Source organism: Cavia porcellus, unplaced genomic scaffold (assembly GCF_034190915.1).
Source record: "Cavia porcellus strain 051 isolate PalLab524CR breed Dunkin Hartley unplaced genomic scaffold, mCavPor4.1 scaffold_2, whole genome shotgun sequence".
NCBI lineage: Eukaryota > Metazoa > Chordata > Mammalia > Rodentia > Caviidae > Cavia > Cavia porcellus.
In genome coordinates, this window is record NW_026947485.1 from 8,525,380 (window position 1) to 8,549,444 (window position 24,065).

General features: G+C 42.8%; 1 protein-coding gene across 2 annotated transcripts in view; it reads right to left on the reverse strand.

Annotated features, from left to right (window-relative positions):
- The window catches only part of Fbxl13 (F-box and leucine rich repeat protein 13), a 203,177-nt gene that overhangs the window by 135,153 nt on the left and 43,959 nt on the right, over positions 1-24,065 (reverse strand). The gene's annotated exons all lie outside the window — the stretch shown is intronic.

Sequence of the window (24,065 nt, forward strand, 5' to 3'; positions counted from 1 at the left end):
ACCTGAAGACACCGATTTTACTCAAACTACTGAAACTTTTCTGCTGATGACTTTTATACAATATAATGCTTTTTTAAACAATGTGCTATATATTGTCTTCTTACCGTATGTTAAATCTTATACCAATCTATGAATACAGTTTTTTTGTGTAATACTCTGAAAAACAGTATTCTTTATGGTTCTTTATAGCCATACTTTACTATTTCATTTAAAGAACTGTTCTGAAGAATTTACATAGAACTTTTAAAAGCCTGAATCTGAGAATGTCTTTTAGAAGCTGTATTATAAGCTGTCCCTCTAGAGTGAATAAAATTCTGTAACTGGAAACTCTGCAGTGCGGTGTTTTTCATGGCTTTCACAACTTTTTCTCTTTCTTTTCTCACAACTTTTCTTACCATCAAGTTTAAAATACAGACTGACACACTGAAGACATACAAATGGGATCCTCCTAATTGACAGTTGCAGGATGGTGAGGAAGATGAAATTCTAAGATTCCTCCAAAGAATGGCTGGTGCTGGGAGGTTACTAGTAACTGCTGAACTAACCTGGATTTTTCTAAAGTTATAGGATCACTGGGAAAGATCAATAAATCCACCTCTGGAAAAAATAGTAGACTGGACAATCAGGAAATCTTGATACAAACAACCAGCAAATGTCAAAACAATTTTTTTTTAAAAAGTATGATTCAGTTTTCAAGAAAGAAAGCACAGTCTCCAGGACCCCAGTCCTTGTAAGTCAGACTGGCAATAAGGTGCGCATAGTCGCTGGGCAGCAGTCAGGGCTGCTGTTCCTAAATGCAGGCAGAATTTATTAACCTGACCACACAGCCACAGAAAAGTCACCAGGCTTATGCAAGGCTGGGACGTGTGTGTGTGTGTGTGTGTGTGTGTGTGTGTGTGTGTGCGCGCAGGGAGGCGGTCCAGGATTATGAAAAAAGAGCTAAAAAATAATTTACCTGTTGGCAAAAAGGAAGTCTATGGTACTGAATCTGGTATGAAAAAAAAATCTAAAGAATGCGAAAGCAAAGGCGAGCTATCATGTGTGTTGGAATTTGGATTTTAATTATTTTGGTAGTCTAATTGGAATTTATTACCTTTATAACTAGATTTAATATTGTAACATCCAAAGAGTTTCTAAACTTGTAATCACTCTGGGACATTTGGCAGATATGAAAATCATTCTTTCTAAAGAGACACATACTCAAGACACATACTCAAGTGAGGCCTTGCAGGATTTCCACAGACTAGACCCCAAACGAGACAATAGCTCTTACTCAAAAACTGCAAAACATGTGAGGGGGGAAAAAACGATAGGAGTATATTGAAAGAAAAAAACTTCACTAATAAAGTAGCCAGGTAATGATTATAAAACCTTTCACCAGGGATATAGCTCAGCAGCACAGCACCTACCGAGCAAGTGCAAGGTCCTGAGTTCAATTCCCACTACAAAAACAAACAAACAAAACAAAACTTTTAAAATGAAAAGCAGAAAGAAAAATAAAACTCTTGAAAAGGACTGGACAGATTTGTGAAAGAATCAAATAAAATGTATGAGAATTAAAAATATATTTAATGGGTAGGTAAAATGGCGGCCAGCTAGGAGATCGAGCGAAGAATCTCTCCAGAGAATTCAAACTCAAAGATAAAAAAAGACAGCATGGAGAGGACCAGACAAATCGATAGCGATCCTTATTAACCAAGACAGTACAACTGGAGGATTTAAAGTCGTGCTGAGACCGGAGGCTACAAATCCCGCGCCCTTAAATCAACAAACAGACTCGTGGACCCAGCACGAAAAGCTGAGTTGCTTTTGGAGACCGCGGGAAACTGAGACCCAGATCGAGACTCCAAGTAGCAGCCAGTTCTGCACCGCTGCACCAGAGCGGATGTACAAAGCTCTGGCGATTCAAATCTAAACGGTGCACAGAAATCTGACCGGTCAGCGCTGAGCCGCGAGTGGGGGAAAAGTGGACAGCTTGGTGTGCGGCGGTCCCGGAACGAGGACTTGCACCGGACCCTGGTGAGTACAGAAAACCCCGCCGCTGCTGGGTTTGACCAGAGAACAGCTGGCCCGCCACCACGGGGAAATCAATAACACAGAATCTGGTGCAGACATATTAGCCTGGCGGCAGATATCGCAGCTTAGTGACATCACCAGGTCGCCCTGTAGGGAGGGCTGGTGGAAGACATCTTAAGTCCTGGCAGAGCCTGATTACTTGTTGGCTTCAGCTCCACACAGAGAACTTAGTGGGAGCCATCTTTGTTTTGGGCAGATCTGCTTTTCTGGTGCACCTATCACAGAGAGGTTTGGAAGAGAACGGCTGGGACCTGGGCAGAATCCTGTGCCATTACCCAGCTGCTTCTGATTCAAAGAGAACTGGCAGGAGCTACTGGGGCTAAACCAAGCCTCTGCTTGGGGCCCAATAAGCAGATACAAAATAGTCACAACTCAGTGACAACCAGAAAGTACAGCCTAATTTATGAACTAACTGACACAGAGGCTAGAGTCTAGACTGTACCGCCCCTACATCCCAGCCTTCCCCAGATAACAGCAAATTGGGGAGGACAGCAAAAACTCAAGCCAGCACGCTTCTGAAAGGCCCTAAGCAATTCGGAGAGGGCCAGAGAACTCCAGGACAGTCTGAAAGAAACCAGAAACATGACAAGAGATAAAAATAAAAAAAAAACCTCCAGCTGTTCAACAGGAGAAATTAAACCCAAGAGAACTAAACACTGAAGAGAACAAGCACAGTAACCATCCTCTACTCGACACAGCATCAGCCGAAATTAAAAAGTACTTACATGATCTCATAGAGGAATTTAAAGATGTACTCCTGATCCAAGTGAGGCAAGATATAAAGAGATTAATTAAAGAAATGACAAGCCCTGCCCAAGAGAACACAGATGGAAGAACTGAGGAAATCAGAAAAGAAAGAGAAGCATCTGAAGAAGAATTTAAGCATAACTTAGAATACATGAAACAGATCCAAAGAGAATATCAGGAAACTCAGAACTCCATTGAATATTGGCAAAATGCCTTGACAGAAACTAAAGACAACCTTCTGAAACTTGAAGAGAGATTTAGGGCTTATGAACGTGAAAGAAAAAGCCTCTTAAAAATAACAAGGAACCAGAAAGAAGCAATTCTAAAACTGGAAGATGATAAAAAGATACATAACCTAAGGATAAAGAATGTGAGTGAGGAAGCAGGAACATCCAAAAATGAAATACAAAAAATATTCACAGAGATATTAAAGCAAAATTTCCCACGTATAGCAAAAAGAAATGATATCCAGATAAAAGAAGCATACAGAACGCCAGCTACCTACAACCAAAACAGATCTACGCCTAGGCATATAATAATCGAGATCCCAGAAATCCACCAAAAAAACAGAATATTAAAAGCAGCCAGAGAAAGGATGCAGGTTACCTATAACGGGAAATCTATCAAAATAACAGCAGACTTATCATCACGAACTCTTAAGTCAAGAAGGGAGTGGGGAGAAATATTCCAAGTCCTGAAGGAAAAAAATATGCAACCTAAGTTCATATATCCGTCAAAACTCTCTCTAAAAATTAATGAAGAAATAAGATACTTTCAAGACAAGGAGGAACTGTGGGAGTTCGTGGCCACCAATCCAACCCTACAGAGAGCGCTGAAGGACATTACAGAGAAAGAGAGGAAGAGATATCAGGATTACGGCTACAGTGGCAGAGAAGCCTCAGTGAACGGGGCAGACCATGGAATGAGGGAATAAGGTGGACAAATTATAGCAGAAAAGTGGAGTAGCAGACATGAGGCAGAGACGGTAAGCTAGTCTTTGGTAGAGACAGCTCTGAAACTATATTTAAAAAAAAAAAAAAGCAGAGGTCATTGCTAATGGTGTATAACGATTTAAAAGACACAGTAGTCCTAGTGACATATTTAGATTGAATTAAATTTGTTCTGGTCTGTCCACTCATATCAGATTTGAGGACACAGACCTCTAGAACCAAAAATAGCAGGTTATACCACGGCAACTATCCTTACTTTCCTATTGACTTAGGCTGAAATTCTGTATTACTTACATTGTCTTACTATGACTGATCTTAATTGTATCTGAATCATAAGACTATTGGTTGGCCTTGACTGATCCTATTAGAAATCGGTATGCGTGTTAGAATCAACCCTAAAAGTAGAGGAAACTACTCTGAGCATGACAAGATGTAAAGGATATCCATACTGGTATGAATCAGTAACAGCTCTCAAATACTACAATGCAGTCAAAGATAAGTTTTTATAAAAATAGGTGATAGTATGTTTAACTATAATAAGCCAGTGTTGTCGACAAATCTATTGAAAATAACAAGAGAAAACATAGTAGCTACGGAAGATCATTTATATTATAGTTTTATAAGTCCTATCCATTGCATGATTATCTAGGAAATTGTTTCGTTGTCTTGTTATGACTTGGTTTTCCCTATAATACAGAGAGGATAGGAACAAATACTCTGAAGAAGAAACCTGAAAAACCCGAGGCTTATTTTGTAGCATTATAATATAAATTCTAGCAATCTATTGTTTGCTGATTAAAATGACTCTGGACTGGTTTCTTCAGCTCAACTTCAGCATATGCAGAGATGGGGATGGCTATCACAAAGAGAATGAGAGATGCGATGGTAGTTGGTATTGTCTTCCCTAATTTGGAACTTGAGGACCTAAAAAGACTCCATCATCCTGTAATGATTTGATTAGTTCTATAATATGCAATAAGTATAGAAAGTGGGTGAAGTTAGGGACAACTATTTGTAAGAAGCTAGATAGATAAGGTAGATCTCCAGTGGACTTGCTTTGAAATCTGTATTTCTTTAAATTGTTTTTTTTATTTTTTTTTAAAATGTTCTGTTCTGTTTTGATATGGTTAACCTTATCCTCTTAGAGATGTAAAACAAATAGGTGGGACTGATAATCATATTACAGAGCTTTTGTTCGGCCATAGAGCAGAATGGTTTGTAGGGTCATTTTTTTTTTGAATGTCATTCTATATACTTTAATTCTATAACCTGAACAGCCATTTCGAAGATGACAATTTGTAACTTATCAACTGGCAATTTCTTACCTTTTGTTTGTCTGTAATTTAGAATTATTTCTACCCTTTTTTTTTTAATTTCCATGTATTTTTTTTCGTTTCCTTTTCTTTAAATAAAAAAAAAAAAGAAAAAGAAAAAAAATATATATTTAATGAGGTTTAAAACTCAATAAAGGCCAGGGATTTAGCTCAGTCGCATAAGCACCTGCCTGGCAAGTGCAAGGTTGTGAGTTCGATCCCTGGTTAAAATAAATAAATAAAGGAGAGTCCAAGATGCAGAGTAGAAGTACCCAGCTATCACTGGATTCTCCAGGGCACAGAAGCAAACAACTGGAAAGCAGCCACTCTTTGAAGCGGGCGACTGTGGAAAGGCACCGAAGTTGTGACTAGAAGATGACTTGGGAAAAACCCAGAGGCGTTAGAGAGCAGAGCAAATAACAAGAGGCATACGTACAGGCAGAGGCGAAAGGGGAAGAGAGAGAGAGAGACTGACCCCACACCCAACAGCACAGGTCTCAAGCCTACGCAGAAGTGCAGTCTACAGGCCGCAGCCCTGGATTCTGCTCGGTTTGACATCGCTGGGGAAGAGCTCTGTCCCCGACACATGATCATGGGCGGCATTGCTGAGTTCCCATGAGAAGGCTGCATCTGAGCTCACTGCTTGGGGCAGTGGTGGCGAACCTACGGCATCAGAGCCGCGGTGGACTCGCAGAGCCCTCTCTCTGCACACAGAGCCAAGTTGCCCCAGCACCGCCCCATCATCCAACCATCAGATATTCAGGTTTAATTGCAGTGCTGGCACTTGGTGCTAATATTGAAGTTTTGGATTGGAGTTTCAGTACTCAGTCTCTAAAAGGTGCACCATCACTAGTTAAGGAATCAAAGGCCTCTACATTTTCCTGCCTGACCCAGGAGCCCGCAGCAGTGGCGGTCACTTTTAGTTGGTTACCACCATATTTCCATAGCTGACTTCTGTATATGTAGGGGTTGTTACTTTCCTTTCCTTTGTCTGAGTGAGGCCTGAGATCAATCCCCGTACCTCAAAGGGGTCTGCTACTGGGCTACAGCCCCAGTCCAGTTGTAAGAAACCGCACCTCTATCCAGTATGATCCAGTCACAGTTGCTTTGAACCATGGCAAATACTGTCACATAAAGAACAGGGGAGATAAAAATCTCCAGCCACTCATTTGACCCCAAGTTGGCACAGCTAGGGGGGGTCCCAAAGTCCATTCCTGCTCAATTATGCCCCTAGCAATGTCTGTGAGAAAAAAAAAAAAGCTGCCTCAGCCTCCCACGTGCTGGGACTACAGGCGTGCACCACCACACCCAGCAAGAGGGAAGTTTATAGCTAGCAGTACATCAAAAATTAGAAAGAAAGCACAAATTTCTCTTTTGTCTATTATACTGCAGAAGGAAAGAAATATACTACCAATTAAATCAGTCACTGAAATGGCCAAAAGCCTTGAAAAAGTATGGTAGATCAGGTAGCCTGAAAACTGAGTTTGGTGCAGTATTTTTTGAGGTAAAAGCCTGGAAAGGATAAGTGGCAGCACTCCTACTGTGGGGTCAAATTTCTGAGATTTCTGAGAATAGATCCAATGGCTTAAGAGCTGTGTAAGAAAGAACAACTTAGACAAAGAATGAGTCAGAAAGAAAAGCCCCAAGGACAGCTAATTAAGACACCGAGCCCCTGAGGAAGACAGCACCTTCCATCGGCTGATGCAAAGCGTCCAGGAGAGGGCTAGGCACAGCTGTCACAGTAGACGGAGCCTCCACTCACTCAGCTGTACTGGAGTCACCACCACTCCTGGGAAGGTAACTGCACTCGTCTCCTGGGGCTGCCATACTAAATCACCACAAACGGGGTGGCTTAAAACAACAGAAATGCACTCTCTGCGTTCTAGGCTAGGTGTGAAGTCAGTGCGGGGAGGGCAGTGCCCTCTGCAGGGCCCAGGGAAGCACCCTCCTTGCCTGTCCCTAGCTTCTGTGGCTGCTGCATTCCTCTGCCTTACCCCACTCTGGTCTCCACATCTGTGATCACATGGCCTTCTCTCCTCCTGTTTGTATCTGTCTCTTTCTTTTCTCTTCCAAAGAGACCACTCACTGGATTCTGAACCCATCCTAATATAAAAATGCCCTCTTTTAAATAAGCACATCCGCAAAAAACTTATCTCTCAATTAGGTCATTTCCAAGTGTACGTGGACTCTGGGGGACACTGCTCAGCCTGGTGCAGTTTCTACCTTCTCTGTGTCCTCTGATGTAAAATGCAAGTCTTTAATGATACTGTTTCTAAAGACCTCATCCATACTTAAAACACTGTGATTGCTTTCATGATTTAGTCAGAAATTTACAAATAAGCTCTTAAGCATATTGCTATTATGTAACTTTTAATATCAAGGATAAGGGTTTTTTTCCATATTATATGGTCAAGTTGTTATGAACTATGAATTCTAAAGTATGTTATGGGGGAGCTCTTTAAATGGATCCTATCCACCAACTAGATTTTGATTCCTGCAAAAAATGTATTCAGACTTTTAGCTGGAAGACATACTTGTACTTTGTCTGTATAGAAAAGAAAGAAGAGAATAAGGTTACAAAGCTCCCCAATATGTGTGTGTGTGGGGGGGTTGATGTCTTTTCCAATATGTAAAGAGTTACTCATTTGTTAACTGGTTCATTTAACACTTATTTACTAAGCATCTACTTTACATTAATTCAGAAATATTTAAAAAGTAGATGTTCTACATTTCAATGTGAAATAAACTGTTTTGAAGAACTTATGTGCAATTTACTGTGAACTTACACTCTCTCCTAAGGAACACAGTCTGAAAATTTTCAAATGTTTATATATGATTACACTTGGAACTATTAAAAATTAGTTCCATATGGAGCACTGGCTGTTGCCAACCCAGCAATCTGGGAAGAACATCAGGGCAGACAATGTGATTCCAAATTTAATTCCAAGATAACCACCAGGTGGTTATTTTGTGTAAGACATCTTAACCTACAAAAATTACAAGATTGACAAAGAAAAAGAGTTTTAAGCAAATCGGATGCCACTAAAAGTCTGTAAGTATAAAGTCTGAGGGCACTCAGTCATATCAAAATGTCTCAACACCTGCTGCGTGACAGGGAACTTTACAGAGTGAGAAAGAACAAAAACCAACATCTCCAGAGAAATGAAAGGATGTAACAAGAGAACAAAAGATGAGAGAAGCCCTCCTACGCTCCTCGTAGGGACAGAGCACTAGGAAAAGAACCCACCATTGCAACCCAAAGAAACTGAAACGGATCCTGAGGGTGTTTGATTCTGGTGAAGATTACAGAGCCAGCTGTGACCCACTTCCCACTTCTGACTCATGCAGAGATAACTGAGGCTCCTAGAAATGACCTGGGATGGATCCTGAGATGAGGAGCCTGGGAGATACTGGAAATACACGGAAACACCAGAATCCAAGCAGGTATTTTCACCTGGACCTTAAAATGACACAATCCGGGTATGGGGGAGGAAATCAGCAGAGACTGTCATCTGTTTTATGTAAGGAAAGACTTCTAATCTCTTGTAGTACAAAACCTCTATGATTTTAAGATTTTGTGACTCTGCTATCCAAAAGAAGTCCCCATCATCAAATGCAATTTACAGTGGTCATGGCCAGCCTCTTTTCTCTAACACTCTGGTGCTAGAGTGATTCTCGGGGTGGTCACACACACAGATTTCATGAAAGAACAGCAAGAGGGACAAAGGAAGAGCTGGCAGACAGAGCTCCGAACCTGTGACCATGAGGAACGCAATCTGTTCCACAGGATCCCAACTTTGGGAGGAAGAACCTGCTGAAGATGTGAATCCTAAGTCTCGGCTAACATAAAGACTGTATGCCTCTAAGATTTCATAATTTCTGATCTCCAAGATGAGTCCGCACTCAAAGAGAACTTTGTGAGAACTAAATATATTCTCCCTGGTAGTGTTACCACTCCCTACTTACTTGTTAAAATTCCTGGGTAATAATGTATTTCATGTGGAAATTCTTTTGTAAACACAATAGAGAACAAACAAAAATAAATCCAGGAAAAAATGGCAGGGAGGAAAGATATTTACAGTATAAATCATCTAAATTTGACAGAATTCATGCATCATAGAATTATCAACTGTCACATAATTATGTGGCCACCAAATAACAATAATAATATATCCTAAACAACTGTGTAGCACTTAGTTCACAAATGTGTACCGGCCAGGTCATTGTACAAGGACTAAATGCTAAAGTTACTCAGTCAAGCTGCTGAAGAAAGGGATCCCAAACAGGTCAGTGTAAGTGTATTTCTTGAGGCTTGTAAAATAATTTTTTAAAAAATGAAGAAATGAGAACATTCCTGTGAAAGGCTAATTTTTCTTTTAGCTAAATCAGGCACTTCCTTCGGGTACACCCAGCCCGTGGTTGACTAGGTGCGTCTATTAGTGACTTCTGAAACCAGGAGACCACATCTTAAAGTTGCAAAAATGGAGAAGACCCTTTTTTTCTGGGTGGAAATAATTTATGATAAACATTAAAAGCTCAACTTTAGGGACTGGGGATTTAGCTCAGCAGCATAAGCGCCTGCCTTGCAAGTAGGCAGGCAGTCGTGAGTTTGATCCCTGGTACCAATAAAAAGGAAAAAGACAAAAAAAAAAAAAAAAAAAAAAAAAAGCTCAACTTTGGCCCATTACACATCAGGTGCCAACGCTTATATCTCAGTTTCAAGAACCCAGGGCTTGAATACCGCATTATAATCACACCATGGTTCATATGTTTACTTGTAATGGTATTTGGGAAACACAATGTTTATAGACAATGTCCTCCAAACTCATATTTTAAAACCTAATCCCCAAGTAATGACATTTTAAGTGGTGACAAGTGATGAGGGAAGAACCTTCAAGAAGAGGATTAGTGCCCTTATAAAAGAGACCCCCCAAGAAATCTCCTTTTCCCTTTTAATCATGGGAAGAAGAGTGAACCAGGAAGTGAGCCCGCACCACTCCCTGAGTCTTTCCCACTTTGATCTTGGATTCTGCAGCCTTGGGAACCATGAGAAATACAACCTTGTTGTTCAGAATCCAGCTAGTCTACAGCACCTGCTATAGTAACCCAACTGAACAAAGACACTTTTAGGGTACTGTCTTCTAGAGAGAGCATGTAAATTCTGAGAGCAGTCGAAATTAAAGAGGAAAACAGAGCAAATACAGAGCAGAAACTTAAACATTAATTAATTCATTAATTTTTCCTTAAGATCATGAAAGGCTTACATTACTTACACTGTTAGACTATCTAGCACTTTATGCAACAGAAATATTGCATGATACGTAAGAATAACTTGTGCAGAAGACCTTAGTTCAAGTATGTAGAACAAGATAACAGCTAAGAATAGTCCAGGTGTTGTAGCAATATTTAAAACTTTTAAAGTTATTTAATCTTAAATAGAATGCATAGCTCAGTGATGGGAGCAGATTGTTTGTTCAGTGTTTTACTCTTCAAAGGCTTGTTTCTAATGAGGTGTGATTAAATTCCTCTCTAAGTGTTTGGAAGTGAAAGTGCTGTTACATATTTTGACAGTAGATGCTGTGCAAAAAGTAATGGTTAGTTTAAACAAGAAACACAAAACTTTCGACCTAATACTAGCCATGGTCACTTTAAGTTTAGGTGAAAAGAACAATTTTAATAAGCAACTGAGGTTTAGGGTCTGGGGTGAATTTTCCTTTCAACTTAATGTGTGTTTGCACAATTTTGACACAAATATTTCCCAAAAGATGTTGCCAGCAAAAGTAAAAGTAATCAACAGTGTGTGGAGAAACGGTGGAATGGTAAGCAGCAGAGAAAGAACCTCTCCAAGTTTTGGTGTCCAGACTCAGGAACACAGCAACACGGAGAAGAGAAGGAGGTAGGAGCTGGGTCCCGTGCGCACAGCAAAGACCTGAACTGAGACTTGAAGCCCACAGAGACAGACAATTCAGGAACTCGGCAAAAATAAGAAAACCAAGGATAGTGGCCCTGCTGGCCGATGAGGACAAGCAAGGAAGCCTCCACCACCTTCACACACACACACACACACACACACACACACACACACACACACATACACACACACCCGTAAGCAACCAGATGCAACCCAGGCTAAGCTGATGGTAACTGAGGTCAGGATATTCCTGTTGATTTACTGTGCAAGGCTGGGGCCAGTATCCGAACAACTATTTAGAGGATAGCAATTCAGTAAGGATTGTGGATTTTCCACTGCCATATTACCATTTTGTTTTATTTTATTCCCTTTAAAATTAAAAAAAAAAAGTTTTCAAAAAAAAGTAAAGGTAACCATCACTACATACTTTTGAGTAAGTTATGATAAAAAAGATCAAATAGTCATCACTGTAAGCATTTTGAAAAATGCTCAGGATGGTTTGCATGGTGAGGATTAAATGAGAGCTGTATTACAAACAAATAGACATGTTCTATTCTAGGCAGGTGGGATGTCAGGTAGAAGTCAGTCTACCACTGTATTCCGGAATGGAGCGGAGCACTGTTTTTATGAGAAGGATGTAGAACATAATTCCTAAATGTGGAAAATGAGAATATGAATCCCAGCTCTTGATAACTGTGCATTATAGACAGAATTGTTTCATTCCTTCCTGAATCCAAAGGTTGAAGGAAAGGATTAGAATGTCTTTGCATAAGGTCATGGGGTAGAGCTTCTGTGATGGTTCCACGCCTTGTCAGAATATGGAAGGCCATCAGGGACTCGTCTTAGCTGTGAGCACATGGGGAGGGATGGCAGCCACCTGCAAACTGGAAGGGGACCTCTCCAAGAACACAACCTGCCAGCACCTGGATCTTGCGTTTCCCAGCCTTCAGAACACTGTGAAGCAAACGTTTGTTATTTAAGCCTCCCCAGTCTATGATTATTGCCACTGCAGCGCAAGATGACTAAGAAACTGTGTAACCTGCAACGTGTAATTTAATGTCTCTGATCTCCAGTTTTCTGAATTGTACAAGGTGGATAAAGTTGACGTGAATGGTAATATTTTCAAATAAGTCTACCTATGCAAAACCCAGTCAAACAACACTGACCATTAATGGAAAGCCAATGCTGGAATGAACCCAAATTTGCTGTGAGACTTGAAACACTGATGTCTAACCTGCCTAACAATGACCTACACTACTAAACGTTTAAATACACTCATGTTCTAAGAGAACTCTGTCATCTCTGGGAATTTAGGAAAACTAGCCCTTTTGAGATAAATGCTGTGTTGCCAAAAAAGATCTTTAGGGAACTTGTAAAATTTAGCTCAGTGTACTCATTCTGATGACATGGGTGTACCCCGGGACGGGGACATGAAGAAGAGAGTCAGCTCAGGAAGCTGGCTTGCCCTGGAGGGTCTTGCTGATGCCAGAGACCTAGCAGTGGGGTTCTGGAAGAGCTGCCAAGCTGTGCCATCATGGGCTTGCGGGGGTATGTGTGCTCCACAGCAAGGCTGGCACTGCTGTCACTTACCTAGCACCATACGATGGATGGTTTTTCCCAGAGTCAAAATGACTGTGGAAAGCCAATATTTTTAATTAATTCAGGACATTGAGGCACACATCAGTGCAACTAAAGTAACTCACAAGAGAGGACTTCTAGAACTACTTCAGAAAGTGGCAAGAATGATGGGGTAATTGTGTTTTGAGGAGGATTCACAATAAGGTCTTTTATTATAATGAATTTTTTAAATGTAAGCATCCACCACATATTTTGATCCCCTGTGTTATCGAACAGATGTCAGTTTGAGCTCTGTTCTGGGCCCAAGGAAACTTGCTCCCTACCTTGAAGATCCATTGGGCACTGGAAAGATGTTGGCTAAGCAACAGTCCGTCCTGCCCTTCTTCCTTGATTTGGTCTGGACACTGCTGTCCCTGAGTTTCAGGTTTTCCCACCACGAATCCCACCTACCCATATTTATTTAAAAAATGCCTTCCCATTGATACCTCACTTTCCATCTCACAGGGTTCATTCTAGCAGTTTGCCTTTCCATGCTTGTAACTAATTTCTAGAGCAAGCAATCTGGCTATTAATTTCATAATACTTTTATTTATTTGATCTGACCCCATGTACACCAACCTCCACTGTCTGACTACATTTCCTATACAAATGCCCCTAAATCCTCCTCTTCACGATACCCCAGAGGCCAGTTCCTTATCTTACACATCAACCACTCCTCACTAAGCTCTGCCACTGCCCTTCAGTATGACCACCTGTTGCACCCCTTACCCCTGCCTTAGACATTTCTGTTTGCTTAGACTCTGACCCCCAAGCCAGAGCAGCTCCTACAGTCAGCACCGTGCCCTTCCTCTCATCATGGATGGATGCTCATTTCTTCTCACAGAAACTCGGACATCCACACTCTCTTTGCTTGGCCTCCAACACCCTCCTCTGTCCATTACCTTTCAGGCACCTGCTTTGTTCAACCCCTCCCTATGGCTCTAAGAAGAGGTAGGGACCCAGGCCCTTCCACCACCATTATTTTGTTCCTGGAGAAGACCAGACCTACTTGAAGACGGTAATGTAGGCTTTGGCACCTAGTGTGTAGTGGGCAGCACTGACCTTCTAGCTTTTATTAGTTTTCATTTTCCATAAGAAAAAGGCTCTTTTCTACTTCTACAACTTTGGGGTATGGTGTCCTGTTTGCAGAACTAATAAGCCCACCTACTCAGCTGCTGGGAAGAGAGACCAGAGGGACGTGCCTGACTTAGCTAAAAGAAAATCAGCCTTTCAAAGGAATGTGCTCATTTCTTCATTTTCTTATTTTACAAACCTCAAGAAATATGGGTAAACTGACCTGTTTGGGAGCCCTTTCTTCAGCAGCTTGACTGAGTGACTTCAGCATTTAGTCTTTAAACAATGACCTGGGTGGTACACATGCAATCTAATCTCAATGTACTATAATAATAGGGGGTATTATTATATTTGGAAATGCTCACATTCACATAATTCTGTAATACGTACTTTTTCTAATGTATAAAATGTATACTGTGGGCTGGAGACCCTCACAAATTATATTGGTTGTCTATATCTTCACACACAGTGAATTCATATGAAACAAAATAGTATAAAACTGATCAGAACAAGGTAATGAAGGCATTACAGGCCAACACAAGGGTTCTTAAACTGACAGTGTTAATCCTGGAGCTCTTCCTTTGCTGTAAGTACCCTGTCCAGTGACACCGGAAGCAATAAGTCGACATCATTATATCAGTAAGGTTTCAAAAAATGTTTGAAAGTATCACATGCCTACCTGCCCAGACCCTTCCTTCTTGGCAGTGGTGATTAGGAATAGCTAGTGGAGACATTTGACTTGTATTTACTGCCAGACCATACCACGGACTACCAGTGTTCTTTCCAATAATAGAAATAGAATCATTAGAATCTTTAATCACATTATAAAGGCAATCCCACAAACTTCAGAACCAGTTCAGAAAACTTGTCCTTAAGGTGGAGCCTTATGAAGCCCTCTTGGTACCAAAATCTATATTAGCGTGGGTTCTCCAAAGAAGCAGAAATAACAGAATCTGCATCTTTATCAATCAGTCTCTATACAGCTTTAGGTAGAAACATAAATTTTAAGAGATTAGTTGGTTGATTGGTTTACTTAAAGAAATGGACTCAAAAAAAAAAAAAAAGAAAAGAAAAGAAATGGACTCATCCAATTGTGGAAACTAAGAAGTCCAAGATCTTCAGTGAGCAAGCTAGAAATTCAAAACAGTAAATAGCATAATTCAGTTCAAACCTGAGTCCCAAGGCAGGAGACGGATGTGTCAGCTCTAAGACCAGCCACTCGTCCTGAGGGTTCATGTGAGATTTTATTATTATAACTACCTAATCATTTTAAATGTATTTTCAAAATGAAGGAAAAAAAAGTAGTGTGGAAGTAGAAGGGGATTTATGTTTCCTGCACTTCTTGTGTGCTAGCTATTTTCATTCTTTGAAGAACCTGTTAGTGTCAATTATTATCTAAGTTTCAAGTAAGGGACTGGAACTCCACAACACTCTCCAGGTCTACCGGGTAAGGGTTGCCAGACGGAAAACTAAATTTGAAAATTGAAAATACACTTTTCTTATAATTTCAGATACTGCACAGGACACACATACTAAGAACAAATTTTTTTATCAAATTTAACTGACAATCCTGCATTTTTATCAGCTAATTCAGGCAACCTTAACCTGAACGAAACTCCTGCATTACTTGTGCTGGCCCTCTCTCTCCCGAAGTTCTACAGACAGACTGTCACTGCCTGGGACATGATAACCCAACCCTCGATCACTTGCCCGTCACTAAAATCATATGTTACAGTGTCATAGTTTATGTTGGTGGCCCCCAGGCCTCATGCGTTTGCATTGTGCATTTGTGATTGGTTCATTGCTTAGCACTTGGATTGATGGTGTCAGTGCTCCACCAAGCTAGGGCGGAGTCAGCATACAACGTAATGGCAGGAAGAAGCTGTGTCTCGCTCTCTTGCCAGTTTCCTCCTTGCTGTTTGCAGCTGCCATGAACCGCAGCCCAGCCATGCCCGCCTGCCTTGGAGCCAACTGAGTGGGGACTGAAACTTCCAAAAACTGTAAAAAATAAACCTTTTCTTTCCCAACTTTGGGCATCAGGTACTTTGTCTCAGTGACGAGTAAAATGTAACTAAGACATTATAGCATCCATACCCACATCATTGCACTGTGTCCACCTGCAGGCTTCCCACAAGGTCGGAACTCTCCCACGCTCACCACAGGGCCACGATGTTGGTGCAGGCTGGTGCCCTGAGCTAGAGTCACATTCTATAAAGACCAAGCCCTGTCACACCTAGCTTAGGGCCTGTCTGTTCCTCAGTGTACCTGGAACCTGTACCACCCTCATGATCACGCTCTCTACTGGATATTCCACTAGCATACAAACCATCTCATATTCCATGTAATACAAAAATGTGTGGGAAGGCACAAAATGTGGGTGAATAGCTAACAACAACAACAAAAAAGCAAACAAAACAAAAAACCAGGCCAGGGATGTAGCTCAGCGGCACAACACCTGCCTGGCAAGCGTGAGGCCCTGAGTTCAATTCCCAGTACAAAAACAAAAACAAAAACCCAGCACATCACAGCAGTAGAAAGAGCCCAAAAGCAGAGAGTAGATAAGGTTTGTATTTAACAGTTTTTCAAAATGGGTAAGAATGTAAGTAACACATTTTATCAAAGCAGTGAATTCCTCAAGCCTCACTCACTGAATACCAGAGTTAGAACCAAAATCAACAAAATCGAACAGGAATAACCCAAACTGTTATGCTTAGATTGAGAATAAGGTAGAATTGCCAACAAAAGGTGGACCTGCTAGCCAGCAGTTCAGATAAAAACCTCAGTCTTTTGGGTCAAGCCCACGCTCAAGGATAGGCATTATCATACACCAGGGGGGAAAAATGAGACTGATTTCACCCCTAAACTGCTGCAAACTAAATCTCTGTTTCCTCAAAATAAAATGGATATAATATTAAATCTATTGATCTGTGCAGATTAAGAAGATAACATATGTTGAATCTGTCTGAACAATACCCAGAACATGGGAGACATTCAGTTAACCCAGTTCTATACCCCCACATCGCCAGCACCCAACACATGCCCGGCCATCAGTACGTTTAGGAGGGAACATCCTAGCATTTGACAATGGTAGATAATCTATCAAAACATTGATTTCTGATTGGTTATCTTTACTTTAGAAGGCCAAAAGAAATGAAAGATGTGAAGATTAGTGTGCTAATATCTGAATCCTTTAATGTCATTTACATGGCAGGGCCCAAAGCAGAAGTTGCCATCGCCTCAAAACCCAAAGTGTCTGCGCAAAACTGCCTGGCCTTCAACAGAGAAATTGGATCAGTGGGAAAGTGCCGGGGTGGGGCAGGCTGAAGGGGCTCCTGAGAAGTAGGAAGGAATGGAGACTTGTGGCAGACATCACCGCTGCATTTCCACACAGACCCTCCTAAGAGGTGACAGGCCCTTGCGTAGAAGCTAACAGAAGGAGACAGCAAGCGACCTCTAAGAGGCCACCTCAGGGGTTATGGTGCAGCTGACTGCTGAGCTGTGGAGTTTCCTGCCTTCCAGGCTCTGAGTCCGCTCGGGCAGCAAGCACAGCCACATAGCCAGTGTGGACCTGAGTCCAGCACTCTCTGTGGATACACAGGCTGTGAGAGACCTAAGATTCTTGTGCAACCAAGGAGCAGGGGCCAAGAGGGCGAACTTGATGATGGAGATTGAACTTACCGGAGGACTAGTAAGTGAAGACCCCTAACAGAAAGACAAGGTAAAAGAATAAATACGACATTTACGTCCACCCCTGTATTAGGAAGCATAATTGATACTATGATGAAGAAAGAACTTCCAATGCATCATTTCTTTCACTTGCAAACAGAAAAAAAATATTTAATTCACCAAGATTTGGGGAGGATTTAATAAAGATAACATACAAAAGCCCAAACATAGTTCTTGGGGTAGCATGAATGTTTTATACAAATGTGAATTCTGTGGACTAAAAATAGTCCAATTAAGATATAAAAAACTTAAAATATAAGTATAAAATATAAATCCCACTTTGTATTGTGGAAAAGCATCTTCAGTGTGTATCATTTACTAATCAATAACAGTTCCAATTTGAGTGACAAATGATGACCCATCTACCAAGAAAAACTGTCAATCTGATGGTGGGTAGTAGTATCTTAAAAGTGGTGGTGGGAAACCAAGTTATATTATGTAGACATACCCACTCCCTAGGACGACTGCAGTCATGAAGGGTGGTGGTAAGTGATGTCTCCAAGTTGGACACACTAGGCAGTGGATGCCGCAGAACATATGAGTGAAGTCACCCAGCAGGCAATGATGTGATGGATTGGATCTTAAAACAGAAAGGTGACCAGCATGCACGGATTTGAGAGCAGTGTGTAAACAACATACAACCTAAAGCACAGACTAAACTCACCCAGGGTGGAGAATGGAGGGGAAGCATGGAGAAGCACTCTCCATTTATGATGGTCAAACACCATCATAAGGAACCATGGGAGAGAGAGGGCCAGCACAAGCAGTGCAGGAGGAGTGCAGTCAGGTTAAGGCTGCCTGAATTCTCAGAGGAATCCTGAGAGAAATGCTGTGAGACATAAACAGGAAACGAGGGAGTCCTTGTCATTGTGGCTGGGTTCAAAACACGTTTAATGCTAAGGTGCCATCCATGTCAGGTCACAGAAAAGGCAACCGAGCCTTGAAATAATCATGTAAACAACAGTGAGCCCAGCTAGCACAGCTCTGTGGATGTCTGCTTAAAAGCAAGGGGGACTTGCACCAGACTCTGCGCTAATCACATCGTACTTGGGATACTTTTTCCAGCTCTGAGCACTTTTGAGTGTGCCCAGAGACTGATTAGAGAGGAAGCTTTCAGATGAGGGGCAGAAGAGGGAGGGAGAGAGAGAGAGAGAGAGATCGATCAGATTAGTAATGAAAATAGTCTAGTCTAGAAAGTCTTGAAAAAAATCAAATAGATCAGTCATACTTCAGAGAAAGGGAAAGAACTAAATAAAGGAGAAGAGGGCAGACAGACTATAAGGGTATGCATTCTTTTAAGTAAATGAGTCACATGAACCAACAGAACAGTGGGAATCAGACCCTGCGGGTTTAAGAGTCTCAGCATGGTGCATTTTTTTGCTCCCTACTATGTAGAATTATGAGCAAATCCTCAAGCTGCTGGAGATATAGCTCAGCAGCACAAAGGCCTGCCTGGCAAGTACAGAGTCCTGAGTTCAAGCCCTTGTTCAAAAAAAAAAGGAAATCCTCAAGCTGTAAAGTTAAACCACCACTGGGGCAGAGGATTAAATGATCTGGGCTTCTCTACCCAGGAGAATGTGATTTCCATGCAAAAGGACTACCTTGAACATGGGTCCCTAAAAGATCTGGGGTGCTGCTTTTTCTGCAGATTCTGATCTCACAGGGTTACTCATTGACGTTGTCCTGTTAGTTGCCTCTCACACTGCTGCCTGAGGAGAACTGCTGCCTCAGGACCAGGACAGGGAAGGGAGCTGGTTGACTGGATGACCTTGGGTTGGGCACATTCGACTAAGGGACAGCACCCTCTCCAACCCACTTTATGACCAACCTATAAATAGAGAGTGCTTAGAAGGTGGCAGCTTCAAAAAGCTCCTGCTCCCCTTGCTCTGTCCCTCTGCCCTCTGCACCGCAGTGATTCCACAGCCCCAACACAGGGACAACACAGGGACAGCAGGGCTGAGACTAGAACCTCGCACAGAGGAACAAACACGTGAGTGAACCGGGGCTGGGAACCAAAAACAAGCAGACAATAAGATGCTCCACTTAAATAATTGACAAATTTGGTCTCATTCCTATATTTCTAGCAGGAAGAACTAGAGAGGATAACATACACTGAGGAGTCACTTTAACTTATCTCCTTTGATGCAAAAAACAACTTTCCAACTATCTAATCCTTCCAAAATGGAAGAGAATGCATCTCAGAGTCACAGACTCTGCAGCGCAGAAAGCACTTATACCAGAGGTGGGGTGAGCATTGCTTCTCCTCAGGATGCTTCACTCCCTGGCCTCATCTCTCCATCCGGGACACTTCAGAAGCCTCCTCCCTCTCTTCCCTTCCCCGTGGCTCCCCTGCAGAAGAGGACAGCAGAGGTGAGAGGGGGGCCGGGAGGAAGAACTGGGCGAGGCCTGCAGCACAGCTCCTGCTCCCCTTGCCCTGCCCCTCTGCCCTCTGCACTGCAGCGATTCCACAGCCCCAACACGTGCTGTGACTAAGGGTGGGGCTGCCGATCCAGGAAAAGAATGTGGGGCCAGCTTCGGTCATCGAGCCCAAGCCACAGTCTCCTATCAGCTGCATCAGATAATATTTCAATCTCCAGCTGTCTATCTCTCAGCTCCAAACTCCAGGGAAAAGGTATTGCAATGTTGCCCTCTAAAACTTCCAGAATATTTGTGAGCAATGTGGTCCCAGAAAAATAAAATCACTATCTATAGATTTCTGTAACTGGGTTTTCTGATACTTCCAGGGTGATGCCCTGTTGACATTTCAAAGTCAGTGGTTCCAAAATTAAATTTTTTTCCCCCCAAGCCAGCTGACTGTCTCTACAGCTGCACATTAGAAGTCTCACTGTCCCATATTCACCGAGACTTCAAAGGTTAAAATCTCTGAAGGGGAGAGAAGTTGGAACTGCCTTTGTCTGATCTGCAATCAGTGCCAACCCTGGAGGGGTAGCTGAAAGCCTGGCTGAGGTTGTCATGACTTAGAATATGGGCCACAGAGAGAGGGCCAGTGTCAACATCTGAGGACAGCGGGAGGCTTGGCAGTGTGGAAAATGGGCAAGAAACCCATCACGAGGACAGAGACATAATTCCCAGGGAAAGAAACCAGAAAAGCAATCCAGGCTAAAAGGGAACTTTCTGTGAAAGAAGAGAAGAGGGTACAGCCATGACCATGTAAGGGTTGTAAATTGAAAGCAGACTGTGACTCTATCCCTGTCCTCAAGACACAGATAGTCCAAGAAAAAAGCTAAATACAGACTGTGAGAACAGACACTCACAAGTGTCACAACACCAGGAACACACGCAAAGGGCATCTAGCAGGATGGACGGAGAAAACAGGAAGGCAGGCAGCCCTGCTGGAAGAGATGACATCCAAGCTGATGAGCTGTGAGCCAGGCAAGGCAGAGAGGGCAGGATGGCCAGAGGGGTGCAGGGAGCCGGGGGCGGGGCTTACACTGGGGGACGGGGAGGTAACTCCCGGAACAGAGCGCCAAGGGCGCTGGCCAGCAAATGATGAGAACAGAGCTGTGGGCAGGATGGAGCCCAAAGATGAAAGGTGCCACGCAGAGCGTTAAAGCCAAAGGGGTGTCCAGGAGAAAGTCAGCCTGGACAGGGGCAGGAACACACATGATGCAGAAGAAAAGCTCTCGTAGATGAGTGAAAAATGAGATGAGACCTCAGAGTCAATGGTAGATTCTATTAGACCAATTAAATACTCCATAATACCACTGCTCATAAATCATGAGTACCAGAGAGAACAGAAAGGAAAAAGAGAAGGCGATTACCAGCCAGAAAGAAAATGCCATGGGGGTAAAAGGGAGAAGTCAGCCGTGATTTCCAAATTCTGCTGGAGTCAACTGAGTAGATCAGGGGGCTGTTCACCTATTAACAGGATGCAGGAGAAAGACACGGCTGGGAACAGGATGCAGAACCAAGAGAAGGCTGGCGAAGGAAATGCTGAGTTCTCTTTTGGAAGTGATGAGCTGGCTCCTGATTTGGGACACCCAGGTCGAGACTGTGGAAAGTCACTTCTGAGTGACTCCATGGGCAGGCAGAAGTCAGTGTCAAGAAACGGGACATTTACGTATTAGGGGAAAACAGGATACCAACTCTAGAGAGAGGCAGGGCTAAGAACTTAAGGAAAGGAGTGCGTTGAACGCATTTATAAATATGAAGGAATAAACTATTAGAAAGACAGAAATTGAAGCCGGCAGGCGCAGGGAAGGCGCGGGGAGGAGCAGGGCTGGCAGCCCTCCCCGTGCCATGTTAACTTTCAGAGCAATAAAAGGAGGGTTTTCTCCTGACATAAAACATGGACTCTTGAGTTAATTGATAAATTGCTTCAGTGCAGATCACAGGTCACCTGGAACAGACGAGACGGTAAACTGCTAAAATGAATTAGACTCCCCCAACCCCTTACATGGAACACTAAGGAAAGAGAATCACTTGGCAAGGCAGGAAGTATGAGTCAGGCACCAGTGTGTGTGTGTGTGTGTGTGTGTGTGTGTGTGTGTGTGTGTGTAGATGTGTGTGTGTTGGGGGTGAGTCACGCATTTAAGACCGACGGCTGCGCTGGCCCTGCTCCCGGCTTCGCTCTCCCGGAGCCCCGACGCACTAGCTGACGTCCGCAGCGCTGCCCGCCGTCCCCTGCACGCACCGGGCGCTGTGCTTCCCACTCAGGTCCTTTCCTCTGCATTCCCACGGTGCTACCTCAGGACTCATTCTTACAGAAGTCTCGTCTGCTTCCAGACGTCACCCCAGTACCTCAACACACCAACGGCCAGAGAGGAGAAGGAAAAAGGGTAAACAGCACAGCTGTCAACGTCTGTCAGCCTGTTCCTGACTAGGATGCTTCCTGCATGCACATTCAAGGCCTCACAGCTTTCCAAATTCACTTCCCGTTACTCCCGATAGGAATTCTCCAGTCCAGCCAAATGCACCTACTCTACCGTCCCTAATACGTTTATCCCATTTTCCTGGCTTTATTTTTCCTTAAGTCTTTCGGCAAACACCCTGGTGGAGAAGCCTCCCCTGACAATGGAGATATAAACAGTAGCATCTCTGGCAGTGGTGACCCAGTCATTCTTCATTCTTTACCCTGATTTATTTTCTTAGCAGCACTTAATTCTCTAAGGCTTGGTGTTGTGTTTGACTATCTGACTCTTCATGTTACAATAGAAATCTGTGAAACATAAGCTGTTGTTTGCCTTTTTTAAAAAAAAGTAGAGCTGGGACTGAGCAGGACCTGACTTCTCTGATGGAGCAGTAGTGACAGTGTCCCAGCCCCAGCGTCTTTATTTATACAAAGTTAAAAAAAAAAAAAAAAAAAAAGGAAAAAGCACATGATGGGATCCACAGTACAGCGTTTCAGCATTTGCTGAGAACTCTGAAAGCAAAACATTCTCAAGCCATCTGTGCTCTAGTTAGTAAGGAAGAACACCCAGGTGGTATTTGTCTTATCTGCTGCTATTTCCCAGTACCTGAAAAAACTGCCTTGTGTGTTGTAGGAATCCAGTAGATTAAATTAACTATTTAATTCATTTATTTAAATTAATTTAATTAGTCAACTGCTTGTGTAATTTGTAGGGAGCCATTGAAGCTGGAGATTGATCACGTGTGGGGGGCTAAAGCAACACCAGCCCTGAAAACACAAAGAGCCAAAACAAGCCACGCAAACAAGCCACTTCAGCTCCTCTAAGGCAAGGGGCCCAGGCCAGCCAGGCAAACCAGTTGCTAGGCAGTGGGGTTGAAATTGACATTCTTCAGAGTGTATGGGGTATAAAAATAAATGTGCTACAATGATTGAGCAGCTCCTTCTCTCCATCAGGAGGGTAAGAGCTCCACCTGACCCCAGCTTTGTCTCTTCTTTATTTTCTCATCCTCTCACTGTCCTTTCCCCACCAGAACGTCTAAAGCAGCAGCTGGTCACTATAGTAACTAACTAATTAAACAAATGAAATCTTGATTGAGGGCAACTTGTGATACGGTTTAGGTACCCTAGGTAAAAAGTAATTTAAAAATATGTAATGCCTGACACCAAAGAGCATTTAATTAGTAAGGAGCAACAGACAAAAACCAAGAATGCTTTACAAAATTAATAACTAGTGCTGGATGTGGTGGCACATGCCAGTAATCCCAACACTCATGAGGCTGAGGCAAGTGTATTGCCTTGAGTTTGAGGCCAGCCTAGGCTACAAAGTGAGTTCAAGGCCAGCCTGAACTACAGAGTGAGACTCTGTCTCAAAAAAACAAAATGAAAAACAAAAAACAAACTATTTAGTATACTGACAGATACTATAAAAGAAAAGAACCAGGTCTTACAACAGAGTTGGTGGTCAAGAGAAGCCTCTCTGGCAGCTGTCCTGCAAGCTGAGATGTGAGTTAAAAGGCCCAGTGAGCTCACTGTTGGATGGAGGAGGAGTGCAGGCGGGCAGGAGGGCGAGCATGAAGTCCTGTCTAGGTCTTTTGGAAGCTGCTCCTGACATGTTCCTTGCTGAGGCGCTTCACATGTCCCATCAGAGATTCACAGACAGCAGGAAGGACGTGTCTGTCCTCCATGCCCTCTCACCCACCCTCATCCTCCAAAAGGAATTGCAAGGACGGAGTCTTTGCTAGGATTCTCAAGGCTTTATAATGAGGTCGTGAGGAGCGGGG